This window comes from Chironomus tepperi, unplaced genomic scaffold (assembly GCF_022539635.2).
Source record: "Chironomus tepperi strain 1889 unplaced genomic scaffold, CSIRO-AGI_Ctep_v1 contig_445, whole genome shotgun sequence".
Taxonomy (NCBI): Eukaryota; Metazoa; Arthropoda; class Insecta; order Diptera; family Chironomidae; genus Chironomus; species Chironomus tepperi.
This window is the reverse complement of record NW_027226567.1, coordinates 4,410,388-4,431,043: the sequence shown is the minus strand read 5'-3', so window position 1 is coordinate 4,431,043 and position 20,656 is coordinate 4,410,388. Positions and strand designations below refer to the sequence as shown.

Genomic DNA, 20,656 nt, shown 5'->3' with positions numbered 1-20,656 from the left:
TTGAACTCTCATTAAAGCGATTAAGCATAATTAAAATGCATAATCGATAAGTAAGAGTAAAAACTGAATTTTAAATCACTTAAAAAATGCTCAATAATTCGTACACAGCATAAAAAAGTTTAATAATTAAAGCAATCGAATCGTCTGATGAAAGGGCGTTATAAAGTCAATAGAGCTCAATGTTTGCCGTTATCATTATTTCAGCATTACATCGGATAAAAGGGATATGAGATAAAAAAAATTGTTATCGCTCACACTTGACCTCACATGACATCAATAGAGGATTGAAATATGAGGAATTTTCATTATAAAAAAAAATATACAGCATATAGCAACAAAAAAGATTATATCAGAGAATCAGTACGTGTTGCAAAAACAATTACTTTGTGCAATATCACATCAATTAAATGACAAGATGACACTTGTGATTAATATTACATCTATAATAGGAGAAATCCTTAAGATTTATCTGTTTGGTATTATTGTGTTGGAATCATGTCAGGACACTTGAGTTTAAGTTGATGATATGAGTTAAAGTTTGAGCATTAATCTACTTTATAGCTTAATCTAAAGGAGTCGGAAGTCAAGTTCGGGTGCAGTTTGGTATTTTTGGGGTTTGGACTCTCAAAATTCTGTCTAGTTTGAATTAAAGCTCTTTTAAAAATGGTTCAAAAGCACGGTGCTGTCAGGGTGTCCTAGTTGTACCCTAGCTTACATTCTGTACTGTTCAGATAGAGTTTATCACCAAAAAATCAAATTACCCACTTCAAAATCAATTTCCCCACACAAATCTCACCTCTAAAACCATCACCTCGAGTAGTTAAGCCTCACCGCACAATAAATCCCATTAAATGACATTATTGCTTTTTAAAGACTCATTTAAATTCCATTTTACTAGCAGATCTGATAAGCTAGTTGTAAAGTTGCTAATGCAAAATTAATTAAAATTGTCATTTAATGATACAAAATTGCAATAAATTTCTCTCATTTCATTGCTCTTTGTGCATTCATCACAGACTTATCTTCCAATTTATTGTCATATTGTCAATTTTTATTTGATCAACGCAGCCTACTAAAAAATAATATTTTTATGTCCACCGAATTTTTGTTGGCAGATTAAAGAAGAATTTTTTATGAAAAAGGTGTGGAAGAAGAACGGTCAAGTTGCTGTTTTGGCAATAATAACAGTTACGTCTGCTGAATAAGATGTCACAGCTTTTATCAGTTTCTTGTTCTGTATTCCATTAATGCTAAAATAAATATCATGTTATGATATGCCCGAGCAGCACATTGTATTGGCTAAGACACTGCTGGGTAACCATATCAATGGTCGGACGTGAAGTTGACTTGACGGCAACGTGACGATGGATTTCGATCATAAATACAATTTACATTTCGGGTAGAGAGCAAGCTGAGAACTGATAATGTCGCGAAATGAAACAAATTGCACACAACTTAATTTAGAATGGAAGTTCGGCTCGATTCCTTAATGAATAATGCAACATCAATTCGAATATTCAATAAGCATTTAATTAAGATAAGTCTAATAAATTACAATTTTATTTTTATAGACGTTAATGCGAATTAAATGGAGCAAAAATTCTTTCATTTCTATTTTTAAGTTCTCGCACCTGGTGGACAAGTTTTTAAAATTTTAAATGTAATTTCTATATATTCTTATCTCATGGGTTAGAATGTATGGAGCTGAGAGATTGTGACAAGTTGGTGGATGGATAATAAATTAATCAGCATGGGATAAAGTTGATTTTCAGTCTGAGTGCGGTGATAATTCAGTTAAAAATCGTATTTACATAGGTAATTAGTCTGGGATTGTAGATTTTACAACGCAGAATTGCTGATGTAGCTGTGATAAAGATAATTTGATTAAATATGTAAATATAGTTGTAAATTAGTGGCTGGAATTGTCAGGTGCTGTTGGAAATGAGTCAGATGCTTATTAAATGTATTAAATGACGATTAGTAGTTACTTCTGGAGTTTTATGTTCACTGACCCGAATGGATAAGGAGCATGATCATCGGTATGCTCATAAAATTGAGTATGCTTATTTGTATTGATTAAGTTTACCAAGGAACACGCTCATTTGAGCGATTATGCTTATTGTCTGTTAGGGTGACCTTGACCTTAACTTAAATTGCTCAACTCGAAGCTTAAATGCTTTCTTAATAAGAAACTTACATCCCATTCTCCCTATTATTTCATCACCCATCCAATATTATCAGTACAGTGACATTAAAAATCTTCTCTTAATCTCCAGGCAAGACCAGAACGAAAGAAGCCGAGAAAATCTCAATTTATTATTCCAAAAAAATACACAACCAAAGACAATAAATTAACATTTGCCTCACAGCACAGTATAAAGTTTCAAAGATCAATGAATTCTAATCGGTAAAGAGATTGGAACCGAAAATTCCACACCTAGCATTTGTGTCTATTAGACGACACTTTGGTTCCAATCATTCATAAATGTAGATTTCATGTCCAAAAAAAAAAAAAAAATGCAGCACAGTTATGTCAATAATTGTCCTAAATTTTCTTCTCATTTCCATCTAATCTATCAAAAAATGTGTATGCATCTATAAAGCGTATACATGACCATAATTGAAATATGTTCTCTCCCCACTTCCCTTCATTCCACTTCGACTCATAAGAGCTTAATGACACATTTTGGAATTCAGTTCAATGCACATTCGGTCAGATGAGTCTGAATACAATCTACAATCATAGATTTTTTTTAGGAAAAAGTTTTTTAGGCTTGATCAATCGAATGACTAATAATGATCTTGAAGTGGAATGAAACATGCTTTATCAGATGTCAAGCCTCAAAACCATTCATCTTTTTCATCATCTGATTCTATCGACTCTATAGTCTCTCAATCAGTCGAAAAAATATTTTATCGAAAATTCTCGTTTCCTGCTTTTTGTTGATTTGATGAAGCAATTTTTTTGGATGTATGTTGAGCATTTTGGGTATAGTGATGGAGGAACAATGGAATATTTAAGATTCTTGGTCTAAATTGTGTCAAAAATGGGTTATTTAGGCATGGGATGATCAAATGGGACTTTAAGGTTGTCAAACTGCACTAAATTTAAGAATCAACCATAAAACATACTAAAAATCCTTGCCATACTCACTAGAACCTGCCTTAACCTACAAGAACCTTCTAAGATCAAATAAAACTCAAAGTTCTCAGTTCCTCTACCCTAGTCACACATGAAAGTGCACAATCATCATTATAAACCAAAGACAATGCATCAAAATGCGCATCAATCCCCAAACTCCCCAACAATCGTCTCCCAATCCCTATCATACAGAAGAAATCACAGCTGTACGTACATGTACATTTCGTATATTTCCATTGAAAATGTGTCTTTCATTCACTCATTCATTCTTGCTTTAACTGTCTATTTATATGCTGTCTCTATAGACCAGATTCTTTCTCTCGTTAACGACATGTAGTTCATATAATGACACATCCAAAATGATTCGAAGAAGAATATATGTAGAAGTAAGTTTTTGGAACGAAATAGAAATGGAAGGGAATAAGAGAGAAAGAATAGACACGGTAGCAACATAAAAGTCAGCATCTGAAAACTAACATTATGTTTTACATCTGCGACCGTGACATTGTAGCCTGATTTGTCTATATACAGCTCTATCTGTGTTAGTGTTGATTCGATAAAAAAAAAAATTAACTTTGTTTTTTGAAGGTCTAGAAGTGCAATCGATAATGTGAATGTGTCAGTATTTTGTCATCATTACATATGTTGTGGATTAAAATAGTCCGAAAGGTCAGCAGATGTGGGTGAATTAAATGGGTTAAGTTCGATTTTGGACACATAGAAATGTGTTCATGCCAATGATAGGTATGAAGTGTGATTTTGAAAAGCATAAAATTGAGAAGCTTTTGCTATTTATGGATGGGTTGACTGAGTAGAAAATGAGATTTTAGACATTGTTGTGTTGATTATTTTAAAGGAATTATGTCAGATTCTGTATGGAATATTGTTGAATTGACAGCAGTACAACCGCTAGGTTTAATTCAAGTTTAAGAACAAATTGCTTCTTTGTAGAGGATTTAAACATGTTTTTGATTTATATGTGAACAAGACTAGATCCTCAATTGATGTTAGCACCTTCTTGGCCAGACATTGCCTTATGATAAGAATTAAATGCTAACACGTTCAAAAATCATGCTTTTTTGCAAGTTCTAGGTCAAAACCCATCAATTGTGAATCATTACAGTCTTAGACTACATTCTCATCAATAGATCCTAATGTCTATTACATATACATTCCGAAATAGCACATCAACTTCCTCACAAATCAATCCTAACCCCAAAATTCCTTCACAAAACAGAACAACAAGTTAAAGGCCAAAACGAACAATATTAAATTCACCTTTTTCCCCAAAAATGCCTCTTTCAAAGCCAAAACACTTATGTGCTGCTGCATATATGACAAGAGGATTAAAAAATTCTTCATTGTGTATATGATGTGATTCCGACAATGTATGAAAATATTTACAGTACCGAAAAATTTTCAAGAGATTTCTCTAACAGGATTAAATCCACACAAAATGTGACAAAAATTTTCATCCCGATATTTTAATCTGCATTCCAAACATGTAATTTTTAGAGACTAAATAAGACTTTTTTCTGTTGTACCACATCTGTGCGGAGCTTTTATTTTTACATCCAGCATGTGAGAATGGTAAATGATTGTGTTAGATAAATAATAACACTTTACAATTTACTTATAACATGCATCCAACACAATTCCTTGTATATCCTTAATGCTATGAGCACGAATAAAGGAAGTTTTGTATTATTTTAATGCCTTTGAGCATGCAACATTGTTCCACATTTTAATAATATTCTGGCACGATTTTGTTGTTATTAATCCGGACTGAAGGAAAATTAATGGAATTTTAGAAGCAATATAAATTAAAAACAAATCTGTTCCTGATATCCAAAATGAGTTATTGATAGGATTAGATGATGAAAAAAAAAATTCGGACAAGAAATTAAAGACTTTTGGGTAGCTTAATTGAAAGCTTAAGTTTGGCATGAGACGTGATAAGGGGTTTTTCGTCTTAATTGACACAGTTGGATGCTTAAAGTAAGAGTTGACATTCTGGTTTCATATTGGAGACGCATTTTTGAAGATGTTGAGTCTAGATCGGTGATTTGCAGCCTTTTATTATTCCTGGCACACTGAGGAATTATTATCGACACACATTTTTGGTGGAACACTAGTTCCGCGGCACATAAGTTGCCCATCACTGGTCTAGGCTCTCGAAGTTCAACCATATCTGCTTTAAACTCTTAAAAATTGCAAAACAAGTTCCTCAATTTAGATCTACTTAACTTGTAGCACCAAAATAATCCAAACATCCTCTCTGTCTTCTACTTAACCAATTAAAGGCTTTGTTTTTTTGTCATATCCAAAAAACAAATTAGCTCGATATTGATATCCAATTTATGACAATTCAAAAGTCCAAAAGTAGAACATTCAGTAAATGGCATGTGAACCAAAAAACTGCAGAAGACATTAGGATTAATATCAAATTAATAATCTTAATCATGATTTATGAAATGTCAATTTTAGCAGCAAGCAAATCTCACTATGCTGTTAATCTTAATTAACACTCTTATAATATGGGTTATCTAATTCAGCTGCAAAGTAATTAAAGAACATTTTTCAGCACAATTTATTATTATTAATATGGAAATTTGTTGCTCTTTTTAAAATTGGAACGATTATGGTAATGAAAATGCATTGGAACTATCGAGTGGTGAAAGGAGTCAAAACATGTTAATAATTTTATGAATATTTGAGTATTTAGACTGATTCTAAAGAATTTCAGTCAAAAACAGGTGCAATTTCCAGAATGAAACAGCTTTTTATAAAAATGTAAATGTTCTTTGTCCACGACCCTCTGAATCACCTCAATTACATAAATATATCTGATTAATTAATTTATTAACCCACGAGTGGACCAAAAAAAGTGCTGAATCAGAGTTTATTGTCATCAAAAACTCCCGCAGTTGCATCCAAAAAAAATTTTATATTTTCTTAGTCGACATTTCAATAAAATTCATTTGATAAGCTGGACCAATAAAAAAATAACAACGATTATTGTAACTTTTTCTGGATATTGCTGTTTTTTCAAGAAGCAGAACGAATTTTTTGCTCGTAAAAGTAAATTAAAGCAATTCTCAAGTTTCGTTTGAGGTCATTTAAGAATGAAGTTCTGAAGAGAATAATTGGAATTTTTTGGGTATTGTTGAGAGAAGTTTTAGGAGATGAAGCTTGAATTACATCAATAGATTCACAATACTGAGTGTCTGGGGTCGGTTTCTTGTTTAAGTCACTTCTAAATTCCCGAAATCAAGCAAATCTGAGAAACTGATTCCTTTTGAACAGTACAAATCGGTAAATTGATCAAAAATCCTGCAACAGGCTGGCTTGACTCTGACTTGGTTATCTGTTTGGTTCATTTCCGATACCACGCCAGAGTCACATTTAACTGGTGCCGGATTTAAGATCGATCAACCGATTTGTGCTATTCGGGCCAATTTTAAAGTTAGCAATTCTTGTAAGAAAGCATCTTAAAATCAAACTACAAATGTGAATGACCCCATTTAACCCAACCTGTACAAACTATTTTTATAAACTTCAAAAATCAATAAATTCTAATCCCATTGTAGAACCACAAAACAATTTAAATCCTTAAATAGCCCTCAATAAATTATTCCAAAAACATTATTATCTCAAGATTAATGTCACAGCAATTACACATGTCGGTCATCTCAAATGCAATTTGATGCCGTCCAATTAGAATGCCTGAAAATGTTGTTTATCCAAGCATCTAATCCTTTTGTTTGCATTTACTCAAGTTTCGGGGGTTTTATGACTCAATAGTCTTCATCCAAACTAATCTTATTGCATATACTTTAATTGTTGACCATATTTATCTCACATTTACAAGACTAATACATTATTAACAGCATTTAATTAAGTGTTTACGAGTATCAATAAATTTTGTTGGGTAAGAAGAATTGTGGCTAGGGATATTGATAGCAGACAGTGCGGTGATGGTCATTAACATTTAAGGAATTTATCTCTTATTAACTTTATCTTGACTGAAATCACTTTAATATGCAAATATAAGGAACAAAAAAATTCACGACGCAATTTTATTTTTATCTCGACATGAAAAAAGTTTTGTTTATGAAGATTCAGATCAAATAAAATCAAATATTATGGAAAAGTAATAAAAATTTGCAGTGAAAATGAATCGCATTTCCTGTAGTTAAAGCTATTGTTGAGATTTTTGCTAAGGACGAGTGAAACAAGAGTAGTGAAAGGTGATTGGAATTCAAGCTGTGTAGGTGATGAATTTATGGAATTTTTGGGGGCTTTAAATTACTGAAAATGCTATCTTTGGAATTATGGAGGATCTCATATCAAGAGTTGTAGCGTAAAGTATATCTAGATCTTGAAGAACGAGGATATGTCAAGGATATTTCGAGTTAAAAATAAAGCAGACATCGATTGATCATCCTCATGAAAGCCCTCATTTAGTTGACTATGTTAATTGGGAACGGGCATATAAAAGACTGCACCGTCCAACAAAAGCCCTTTTATCCCACTTATATCTCTTGTCACGCTCCTGACCTTGAAATCACCAATAATAAAATTTCACACATTCCAAAAATATCTGCGAAAAATTCCTTAATAAATTAAATCTCTTAATCACATCCAATTCACTATACAATGTTAAGACTAAAATTCCAACAAGACCTCAATTCAATTTTCAAAAGAACCTCCAAAAATTTAATATTACCATCAATTCTTAAACTCTTTAACAAAAAAAAAATGATCATCAATATAAAGCTTAATTGCTTAAAGCAACACCCGAAAAAGAAACAATCTTTACAATCAATTTCAATAAATCATCATTGAAGGGATGTAAGCGATTCCAATAAACGAAAGTAATTGAGGAGATTTTTTTCCTTATCTAATTTGACTTGCAATAAAGAAGAATCATTGAATGTTATTGTAAAATTGTAAAAGAAGCAAGAAAATTAATGGTTTTTTGAAATCACTTAATGCGTTGTCTTTTGCATATCTTGATACTCGCATTTGCTCCCGCTGTTGATGCAAATATAAAAAAATTTAATTGAAATTTAAACGATTTATAGTACAAGAATAAATGGAATTAAATAAGGAAGATTGATGTATTTGATTCGAGTAAGGAGAGCATCTAATGCTTGACTGTGAGGTCAATGCAATCATGTGCCACATGCTTGGAATTTTTCGAGCTCCAGGACCTTTTGTTGTAGCAAATAAAATATTGCAAACTGGTTCGAATTTGTCTGATATTTAAGAATTTAATTTTAAATGCACAAAAGTGTAAATTTTTGCAGCTTTAAGTGGATGATATTTGCATCTGGATGGTGTAATCGAAATGAAGATTTAAATTCAAGTTTTTATCAGTCAGACTGTTTTTTTCGACCATAAAACTAACAGTTCAATAAATAACACTAAACCATTCCTGCTCACTCATCCAATTGGCCTTTTAAGATTAAATTACGATTTCAAAAATTTTGCTTAAAATTGCCTGATATTAGATAAGAAATTGTTTTGTCAAATAAATAATAATAATTTTGTTTTCAATTTCTTAACATTTTCAATTCCTTTATATATATTTTTTTGGCAGATTCCTTAACGGTATTTAAAATCTTAATCTGATAGTTTATGAGCCGATTTAATTTCTTGTAGACGTTTTAAGTGAACATTTAGTAAGATTTGGGAATGTGTCGCTTAATTGTGAAGGAATTGGTTTCTTTAGTGTTTTTTGCGATGTAGATTCTGAGTTAAGTTAAGGAATACATTGTCGAGAAATCATTTAAAATTGAATCTTGATTAAAATTCTTAAGTTAAGAGTGAAATTATAAATGTCATGACTTTTTATCAAATATCTGTGCCGAGCTGCATAATATGACGAATCTTATTGTTTGCTCCATAATATGGCGACATAGCAATACCCTAGCGAACACGGTGGAACCATAAAACCTATAAATTCTGCATGTTAAGTCAACAATCCATCGAAATTCAATCCAAACTCTTTAAAATCAACTTCCAATTGCATAACACATTCATTCTATTGAAATTCAATCCAACCATCACCTAAACAAATCCATCAAACATGCCAGAAACTACGGAAGGAAAGTCAAAAACAGCAACATTACCATGACTATCCACACAATACCACCAAAAATGTCAACTGTTTTCCTTCATTTCGCTTTAACCATGTCTAAAAATAATTCTCATTAACCGGAATTGCTTGTGTGAGAATGAAACATTCTCATTAGCACTCTCAATTTCATGTCTATTTACAATGTCATTAATCGCTCCTGATTGACACAGAAATGAGAACAATAAAGACCTTGCAGAAGGGTTAAGATTAAGCCTTACATCACGAAATGGCTTTTCAACATTCCGTCTTTCTTTCAATTTTAATAAATTTAATGCTAATACATACAAGCAGGCATAAAATCGAGTTGATTGTCTCCTTACTCAATCGTTAAATAATAAACATTCATAACCAGAAGGCTGAAGACACAGTCAATCGTGAGTTATGAGACGAAATTTGTCAATCAAGCCTGTCAGGTCCATTCCAACCCCAAAATCCATGTAAATTATTATAAAGTGGCATTTACAGTAAATAATGAGAATTTTAAACAACATCGTCTGATATAATAATTATCCGATTGTGGTAGTTAAGCATCGATGACATTTTATGATTAACATATCGAATGAGACATACAGTGACAGTTTTGCGGATTTATATGTTATGCGTGGTTGATCAAAATTATTAATTTGCATTGCATGTATTCCGGTTGTTTAAAGGATTTAATTGAAATTAATATAAACAATAAACTCGAAATTCATTAATTTCAAAATTATTTTGTTTTGTCTGTCGAAAATTGAATAAAATCTTAATTATCGAAATGATTTGGTTTACGGTGAGCGGTAAACTAACCGATTCCAAATTTATTAATAATAAATATAATCGAATTGGAAATTTATGAGGATCGAAACATGTTGTTCCCTGGAAATCTTGACTTTAAAATTGTTTGAGTTTTTTAGAGTAAAATCTGGTTTAATTTTAAATATCAAACGACCTGTTCCAGTAGTTATAACGACCTTATCAGATCAAGACTGGTGAGATTCTTGTTATTATTTATGGGTGTGCAGTTTTTTGTGTCATGTGAAGATTTTGGAAAGTGTTGTTGACTGGTTGAGTGTGGAGCAGACCCTTGTCGAACCAGATCTAAGACAGTTATGTCAATAACAAAGTTATGGCTTGATTAAATTCAGATTGTATTTGATTATTAATACAGGATCAATAAAAGCACAATCTATATCAGGTTATCCTGTACAAGCATTCAATTTAGTAACCCAGAATAGCACAAGTTGCACAAAATCTGACCTCCCTCAGACCATCGTAATTCTGACTTGGTGTCAAATTCTGTTTAAATAAGGCACCATACATCATGTCAGTACGGTGCCGAATTATTGATTGATTGTCCAATTGTCGAGCTAGCAACACTACATTGCATTTGCATAAAATAAATTTTAAATTTTTCCCTCGAAATTCAAATTAATTTAATCCATTTGTATCTGACAATAGACAGCAGTATCAATATCCTGATATAATCCACAATGTTCGACAATTCACAGCTTTTAAAAATCTAATAAATTACATCCATCAGATCATCTAAATTAAACAAAAATCAATATCAGCACAGACTAACCCACTTTTCACAGAAAAAAATACTAAAAATAATCTGAACGACAACAAATTGATAGTCTGCAGAAAATGACGAGTGGTTTGATGATGAATCATTGATATTTTAAAAACACTGCAGTTTTTGTATATTTTGTGTGCAGATTAAAATCTCTTGATGTGCAAAAGCATCAATTTGTTTAGTGTCAAATGTGACATGAGATTATTCTAATGAGATAATTCTGATTAATATCTTTAATTTTAGAAAATGGCTTTAATGAGAAAGATATTGAGGCAGTGATTTGCATCTAATTTTCGATAGATGACCTTAAAGTTATATCGATTTCTACTAATTGATTTATTTTTGTTAATTAAGCTTGGCTAATTGGCTGGAAAAATGGGGAAGAACAAGCTGCACTGGCTGATTCTCACGGTATAATGCACAAATATTGAATTGTCATGTCCAGAATAGCTACAAATTTCAATTTGAATTATAATTTAAATTCAAATTTTAAATTAAAAATCAAAAAATTATCATAAAAATTAATTTCTTAATCGAAATAAATTTTCCCGTGAGAGTAAGCTTCAAATTAGTAAAAGACTCTAATTTCATTTTTATGTAAGCTTCAACCATTTAAAAAACTTTTAGCACAGACCAATATCATATAGAATTTATAGATAATTATACAGAAATTTAATTGTTGATTTTAATATTCAACATTTTGATAATAATATGAAAACACTCAAAATCCTTTGCATGCCACCGAAATTAAGCTTGTCTAATTAACAAAGGATGTCTAAAGCTATATCAAGTTACAGAAAAATTAAGATTATCATTTTTTTTTTTGGGGATTTTAAATTAAACAGAAGCTTTTAGATTGAAGATAAGAATATTCAAAAAAGAAAGAGTTTAAATTTTGAGGTTATGTGAGATTATCAAGCTACTGATCTTTGATTTTATAATTGTAACTTTGGATTGAATCATTTAGGAATTGTTCATTGAACTTTTGGGGTGAAGATTCTCTTGGAACAAGATATGCTGATGAGAATCATGCAAGATTCACGCCGATCTAAAGTCGAATCGATTAACTGACTTGTGTTATTGGGGAAATTAGGTGCATGTGACATTTAAAATGTTTATGAAAGTAGAAATACAGTCAAAATTCCTTAATATTGAAAGATGACATTTGCATATAGCTACAAAGAGATTGATCCTCGTTTGGTTTCATTGCAGTCGAGCATTGAGGTTTGACTGTTTTAAAAGACATTGAGTAACACAAGTATTGAATATAAGAAAAGTATCAATCCCTGCCCAAGAGGTCAAATGGTAATAAAAATACAAAAAAAGTCTCACAGTTGGACATCTTCAAATCTTTAACATTAAAATCAAGTAAAATATTTGACTGTTACGTTTCAAGACCGGTCCGTACCTTTGATATCAAATCACCTTATTTTATAGAACAAAGATCATGTCTTTTGATAAAAATTGTAAGTAACTTTATGAAGACCACCTTTAAAGTCCCCATCATGATAATAATCACCACAGCAACATTCAAATTTACCCAGATATCAGATTTACATCGGACATCACAAGAATATTTTATCAATGAAAGCTTTTAATGCTTAATTTACCCAAAATAGAAAAAATTCTTTATACATAACTTTGGTTTCATCTTCTTCTCAGAAGCTTACAAATTCATCAGACATTAAGGAATCTGTCTAATCTTTTAATGTCATTTGACCTTAAATGTTTATTTTACTCAATATTTCGTCTCGAGTTGAATTTAAAAATAATCAAGAGGGGAATTGGATGCCTCTTATAGGATTAAAAAGCCTGTTCCAAGAATTAAGATCTCAGTCTTTAATGAATCCTTTTCAGGAAATTATAAAACACCAAAAAAAAAAAGTTATCTCGAGATGTATTTTCATGCATGTGGCTCTTTAAACATTCTAATGGAAATAATATCAACCGACTGTTGTCTTTAACCTTTTTTGTGTGACAATAAAGGCACCCATATGCCAGTATCACGAAAAAGAATTTTTAATACATTATTGTGGAATAAAAAAGTATCAAATTTGTACCCAAAAAAAGTAAGAGGAGCAAATAAGTCTTTTGGAGGCTCTTAATTGTCAGAGATGGAACTAGAGAGTCAACTAGCAATTTTCGGGTATTTGATTAATTTTGATGCAATAATCGTCAATTAATGAAATGTCAAGTTGGATCTAGAGAAATTGTATGCAAACACAGACCTCCTAATTCATAATGACAACCACTTGCCTTTTCCTGACTAAGCCAAATCCACCCAATCTGATAACCATCCATAAGTCTCTTTATTCACTTGCTACCCCCCCTGCCAGCTTGCGAGAAGTGGACAACAAGACTTTTTTCTCATGCTACATATCGACCGTAAACAACATTACTTTCAACCTTTTCCTTTTTGAGAGCCTTTCAACGCCGTCTTTTTCATGACCATGCCATTTGCACTTGATGCCATAAATTTGATTCTCCGGTACCCAACATTTGTCGTACTACTTTGTCGTCTTTTTATTATTTTTATATTTATATACACATATAAATTTTTTTTTATTGTGTACTCTACTTATGTTTTCACTTAGTCAATCAGCAATCAGAATAAGAGGAACAAATGGAAATAAAAGAATGCTTCTTATTTTTCGGGGATGGGGGAGGGATGGAAATGGCAGGCAACAAAAGAAGAATATTTGAAAGACGAGAGGCAGCAGCAAAAAACCATGTTATTGACAAAACAAATCGATTGGGATCGTCGTCCATACAAATCCTTTGATTTATTTTTATCGCCGTCAACCCGTGGTATGGCATTATTTGTGTGTGTGTGCATGAATGTGCTTTGTCAAGTGAAAGAGAAAATATAATATAAAAGAATAGGAACTTTCTGCAATGTGGTTAAAAGGAATAAAGAAAAATTATCAAAAAAAAAAATTTATGGTATTGTGTAATGTGCTAAAGATTAGTGTACATTGGTGTATACACTGTGGCTACATAAAAGGAAGCGGGATAAAGCAACGAAGCATTTTAAGAATGTGATAAAATGTCAGCTTCAAATGAAGAATAACAACGCATTTAATTTTTTAAATCATAAAATATTTATTTTTTTGGTGTGGATGTGTCATAAGGAATTAAAAGTGATGACTTTAGCTGGATGTATGAGATAGCTACCAGATTTTAGGAGATTTTGGGTGTAAAATCTGTAATAAAATGTCATATTTTCGCTGTCGGTTGCAGTTTTTGAATCGTTAAAGGAGACATTTGGAGTAATAAAGTGAGGAATGTCGAGAATATTCAATTAGTGAGGTGTTAAGCTTGAGAACATTAAGGGTAAAATCTCAATTTAATTAAAAATTTAAATAAACATTCAGTTTTGTCATTGTCATTGCGGTGACTTAAGCAATTTAATTGAAACATTCAACCTGCATCTCAAACATCAGTCAAATCACCTCTAAATCAACAAAATCCCCAACAGCATCAAAAGTCATCAAAACAGATTAATTCACTTCCGAAAATCATCTCATGGCCATGCCACGACAATCAAACGAAACTAAAAATGCAAGTTCAACGAACTTTTAACAGCGAGACAAGATGTTTTTTTGAAAAAATCAGTCAGACAAATCACGTACAATAAAAGTCTTTCTTTTCAGGAACCTGTCCAATAAAATAAAAAAAAAAAAAAAAATGGAGAAAGACCGATCAATACGGATAGATACTTTTTTTTTCGCTCATTCATAAATAATCACATTATTGAGTATTTGAGACACACTCTGTAAAATTAATGCCGCATGACCTAAGACTGTATTCCTTCCTTTTCTATTTCTTTTATTTTTCTATTTCTTTACTTTTTTTCTGGCTCATTTCTCAGATCGGCACTTAAAGAATCGACATCTTTTCGAGAACAGAGCAAAAAAAAAGTTGTTGGTTCTCAAAAATATTTTTTAAACATTCTCTTCTCATGCATGTGTTAGAAGTTAGTAGTGGATTCTTGAGCTTAATTCTACAAAGTTGAATAGAATAATATCCATAACTGAGAACTAATGAAGTCTGTTAAATTTTTTAATACCTTTTTTATGGAGAAAGGAAAGAAAAATTGATTTAATTTTTGAGGAGATTCTTGATTGAATTTTTGTGCAATGTAGAGTGGGGTGAGTTTGTAAGTGACGTATACTGGGAATTTTCTGATACAAAGATTCAAATAACATCTTATCAAATGGGTTTAAACTTGGAACTTAATTTTTTAAACTAGAAAAGAATCAAATTTAGTTTAGAGTCCACTAAAGACTTAAAGTCTGGATGATCGATGTCTTAAAGAGCATCTATAGCAATTTGAATTCATGAAACTAAGTTGTTTTCTTCTGACCCACTAGAAATTTCCAGTTCTACGGCCCTACTCGTCTCAAATCCTGTGTTTGACTCAAATCCTATCTTGCTGTAGATGAACTCCAATAGCCGACATTGAACGACATTGATGAACAATCCCAAAACATTCTTAAATTTTATTGACTTTAAAAGTTATTTTTAGCTCAGACAAACATCACTTAATCTCAGTTTAATTATCCAAAGATTCCAACGATAACTTTTACAGCAACAAAAAAAAAATAATTTAAAAAAATTTCAACAATTTCCAAAAACCCTAAAATCATTTAATTCAGTCATCGTCAAATGCCAACGACACGAAAATATTCTTAAATGGTGTTTTGAAACGTATTAATCGGGAATTTTTGCAAGCTTTATGAAGAATGCATTCAAATCTGCGCAATTTTGAGGCAAAAAAATAAAATAAAATTTAAAGTCATCAAACGATTGCGCATTTCTCCACTTTAATAACGAATAATTAACATACAAAATGATCCCAAACGATGTTTAATAAAAAAGTTCTTTTTCATTAAATTGAAAATGAAAACGTAATAACATGTAACCTTAAACTTCTGTAGATATCATTTTCGTGTATGGTCAGTAAATTATTTTTAACAACGCGACAATTTTAAACTTTTGTTGACATTTTCACAAAATCTGGATTTTTTAGGGAGCAAAAAAAAAATCGATTCTCACAATGCTTATTATTAGTTTGCTCATAAATTAGGACTGGAATATTCATTATTGAATCGCTTAATATCGACGTGGACATTTGTTATAATTATCTGATTGGAGGGGAATGTCTTAGATGCTGTGAAATGAGGGGTAGAGTGTTGGATACAAAATGTTAATGAAATTGAAGTTTTTAGGATGAAATTTTAAGAAATTTGAAAATTTTTGATCAAATTTTTATGTTTTTTGAACAAAGTTTCAAGTTTTTTTTATCAAAATTTGAACTTTAACGTTTAAAATTCAAATTTTCAATTTTAAATCACTCAAAATTTCAAAACACACCCTAAAAACCATTAAAATGCAAATTTCCCCACAATAACTAACAAGTTCCTTACAAATTTGACAATATTTTATCCTTTAAACGTGTATCATGTGCCGTAAATGGCCAAAACATTCAAGAACATATCATTCAAGACGAGTCTACACAATAAAGTTGTAAAAAATATTTTCATGTTCACGATATAAGCGCAATAAGAGTCAAAAAAACGTGATTAATTGAACATAATGATTGTTCACTGCTACCACATGACAGAAAAAGTTTTGTTTATTTAACGACTTTTATTACTCTCCTTTTATATTTTGAAAGATAAATAAGCAAAAAAAAAAAAAAAAATGTATATTTTGAATTGAATTGTCGTGATTATTATTCCGAATGAGTTTGACACCCATTGCTTCACTTGCTTCTGCATTTAATGGACTTTAATAAGCTCGTCATCATACTTTAATCATCTGCTACTTTTTTTATATGATTTAAATGACAAACTCGAGAGTATCAGAGACCAAATTAAGGGAACGTGACGGTTAGTAAACGATGAGCCATAAATATCCTTAAGGGAAGGACATAAATGATGTGAATTTCTACTTTTTAAGGTACCTTGTTCTTCTTGTTTCTAAATTTTTAATACCAGTTTATCAAATATTATCTAACTGGACAGTATGTCTAAAAGCGTTACGTTTGCTTGTTACGGACTCTTGGGTTCGGGATGATCTTGCCAAATTCGATAATCCTCGATTTTTGACAACGCGATCCAGATTCTTGGATATATTTTAACTTCAAGTCTATTAAACCCTTCCAAACCCAATCCAACCACATCATTACTGGACATTCCTTTATCGACAAAAGGATAATTTATCACAATTTTTTCTCCTCAACAGCCTCATTCTTATCTCATCTCACAGCCTTACGATTAAATAATTTTGACCTTTCGACATAATTCGGTGCTTATCATAAATTTTCATTTATCACGAAGAGAAATTTTTTAATGTCAATAAAAAAAAACTTAAAAATTTTTGGTTTATGCCGGGTCTGCACATTAAAAAAATGAAAACGAAAACCCTCCAAAATTCACAATTGTTCCATTTAAGAATTGAAAGTCAAAGTCTTTCTTAATTATTTTTTTAGTCATCGACGTATGAGTGTCGGAACCGCTTTATGCATATAAATTATTTAGCTAGAAAATTTTTTTCTGTCTTCTTTTTGCACTTAACTGTCGTGTGTAACTTTTTTTTGTGTTTCGTGTAAGTTATTTGCGAAAAAAATATCGGAGTTTCGATTTAAAAATGTTTTAAAATTCAAAAAATGTGCGTCATTCAATATTTTTTAGTAAAGTGATTTTAAGTAAATCGCAGCTGATGATTTAGATTCACATTGTACGCAGTTGATATTGTCGTTCAATTAAATTTAATTATCGTGTTAAACGGTTATTGCACCTTGTAAGTGATTTGGTGAGTTATTTTCTAGGAATGTAATTTGAAGTGAGATGAATCAGTTGATTGGAGATTTAGGTGTGCTATTTAATGAATGATTCGATTGATTTTTTATGTCCTAATAGTAAAAGTGATGGTTCTTTTTTATTATTTACGTTTATTATCGTAAAACTTTATATTAATGATGTCAATCAACTACGAGCACTACAGTCCACTTTCTAGAAATAAAACAGCTATATCCCTAGTGATCCTCAACATTACTTATGAACCTACAAAATTCTGAGCATAACTGTTTATTTTTAAAAATTAATTCACTGTCACCCAAATGATGCGAGAACATTTTTCTTATCAAATATTTTCAAGGTTTCAACACTCATTTTCGTATAATAAGAAATAATCTTTATTTTCGGAAGTATTTTTTTTCTAAGCAAACAACTTATTACCGTAATCTTTTCTAATACATGATGTGATTATTTTGAATTTCGTAGAAGTGGGTAGGTATTTCCGATTTGTCATATTTTTTGAATAATTTCTTTCAAAATAATAATTTTATTTTTTTTTTGAACTTGAAAAATTGTTATTATTTTTAGTTTGATTTTAAAAGGTTTTCATTTAAAAGAATTTTATTAAAATTTGAATTTTAAAAATTGAAGTTTTTAAATTTCAATTTTAATTTTTAAGTTTTAAAAACCATTTTTAATCTTACAAAAATTTAAATTCTAATCCACAAAAATCTTGGCCCTATCCTAATAACTCTCATTATTTATAAAACTGAACTTAATTATTTTCAAAAAACTTCTATTAAATTTCGATCATTTTTAACTTAAACTTTTGATAAAAAACTTCAAATCAATTTAATTTTATTCGAATATTTGCGTAGTTTAAAAACTCAACAAAACAACGAAAACTAAATTGTCATAAAATTTCAAATATCAAACCACACTGTTGAATTTAAATCAGAATAAAAAGTAAATATTCCTCATTATTAATCACCTTAAGTACATGTGTTACTCGCACACTTTTTTTGTCAGATATATTTCACTCCGCAAATATTTATTGTCTAAGGTCTTTGAGTTTTACATTGTACGAAGTAACATAATGAAGTGCTTCGACGCATCCAATTGCCTTCAACTAAATAAATTCCTAAAATAATTCTTTTTTTGCTCTCGATTAGAGTTTAAGATTCGCACAATTTACGCATATTTATCTCACACATAATTTGCCTTATTTTTTATTGCACACATCAATCAATTCCAATTATGTCGATGAGAGCGTTTCGAACGCCCGTCAATTTTATGTCATCTCAATGTGACAATATTAGAAGAAAAAAAAAATTTATTTCAGACTCACCCGATAAAAAAATCTCTCTAATGTATTGAATTGGATCAAAATCTTTATGTTTATCAATTTATGGTCTTATGCACTTTATGGATCGACTGTAAAAAAAAATTTTATGTTCTTAATTTTTATCGTCCCTTTATTTTATTTATTTTCATTGAGTTTTATTTTTTTTTATGCGCGAAAAATTTCTTTTATCACTTCACAAAGACAACTTTTTTCTTTTGTGTCCGATTGCAACCAAGTGAGCGATTCAACTGATCGATCCACAATAAAAAGCGAGCGAGAATTAACATCCAAAATAAAATAAACGAAAATGAAAAATATATAATAACGTTGATCATCGAAATATAAAAGTGTTGAGCTTTTTTTGTAAATGAGATCGTAGAAATAAAAAAATGCAATTAAGAATTCTTTGTGGAGCTTTTATCTGAGAGGTAAAAGCTCTTGTTTGAATTTTAACGGTTGAGTGTTTATCTGATCAAGTTTGTGAATTTTGTATGGTCTGTAGTTACGTATTTTTTATGTCTACTTACTTGTTTATTTTGCTGTTATGATTTGCGTCAGTTGTTTGTAACGTGGAACAATTAGAATGATGAGGTTTTGAATTGTCGACTGTATCTTTAATTAAGTTTGAGAATATGTCAACTTGGTAGTTTTAATGGTGAAATTGAACTGAACTCTTTGATACTTAATACAGCAATGTTAATTTAATCCGAATTTAGGATTTCGAATGTTCTCTCAATACTGAATTCATCTCATTCATGAATTGCAAAGCATTCTATAATTATTAGTTGCACAAATTTGTCTGGTGTAATGATAAACTGTTGAAATGTTTCTTTAGAAAACGAGTTTTTGTTCTTTCTCCTTTCAAATTAGTCATTTTTCCTCTAAATCTTGTATGCTATACATTGCAATTAATTTTGAGATTCCTATTTGTGATTGTATGCAAATTTCAAAGCATCCTGTATGCAGTTCAACATAAATTTTCATCAATTTATCTGGGATTATCAGGAATTTGATCTCTTTTTGTCTACACGCACTCCTTTTACAATATTCTTATAGTTATTCATGAGTTTCACTAACCTTAAGCCTGAAAAATAAACGAAATAATCAAATTAAATGAATTTAACAACAACTCACCTCATTATTTTCCACAAAAACTACGCCAAAATCACTTGCAGGGCTTTAAACTATAAAAAGACTTTTCAATTTGAAATTTCCGTTTGATAAACATTTGCCACGACATAAATCCACTCCATAAAACTCGACCAACACTTTTTCAGGATCAAACAATTAAATCAAAAACTATTCCAGCATCATTTCGTTATTATTCATTATAATTGCAGCACTAAAATTAAAATTTTATGCATTACTGAGATTATGGAAAGCAATAATTAAAATCTGAAAAATGAATGACTCGAGAGTCCTCAATGTTCTTGCATGTACTTTGAATATTTCTCTGCTTTTAATATATTTCTTCGACTATGATATGCAATACTTATCTTAATTACGATTTTACGAAATGACTCGCAATTTGTGTGCACTTGTTATGATGCTTGTCGTCTCTGTTTTACATATTTCTCCGACTGCTGACAAAGAACTCTCTTGCATCACAAAGGTTTAATGTCAAGTGTCCATTTGATACGCTTGACAATTTCTTTGATTATTTTCA

The 20,656-nt window shown here is 30.7% G+C and overlaps 1 protein-coding gene across 1 annotated transcript in view; it reads right to left on the bottom strand.

The window, feature by feature from the left end:
* Window positions 1-19,237, bottom strand: part of LOC139098187 (uncharacterized) — a 120,238-nt gene extending 101,001 nt beyond the window's left edge. Inside the window, exon 1 of the mRNA XM_070650312.1 lies at window positions 18,994-19,237. The gene's annotated coding sequence lies outside the window, so the exon portion shown is untranslated. The remainder of the gene's footprint in view (window positions 1-18,993) is intronic.
* Window positions 19,238-20,656: the final 1,419 nt, after the last annotated feature.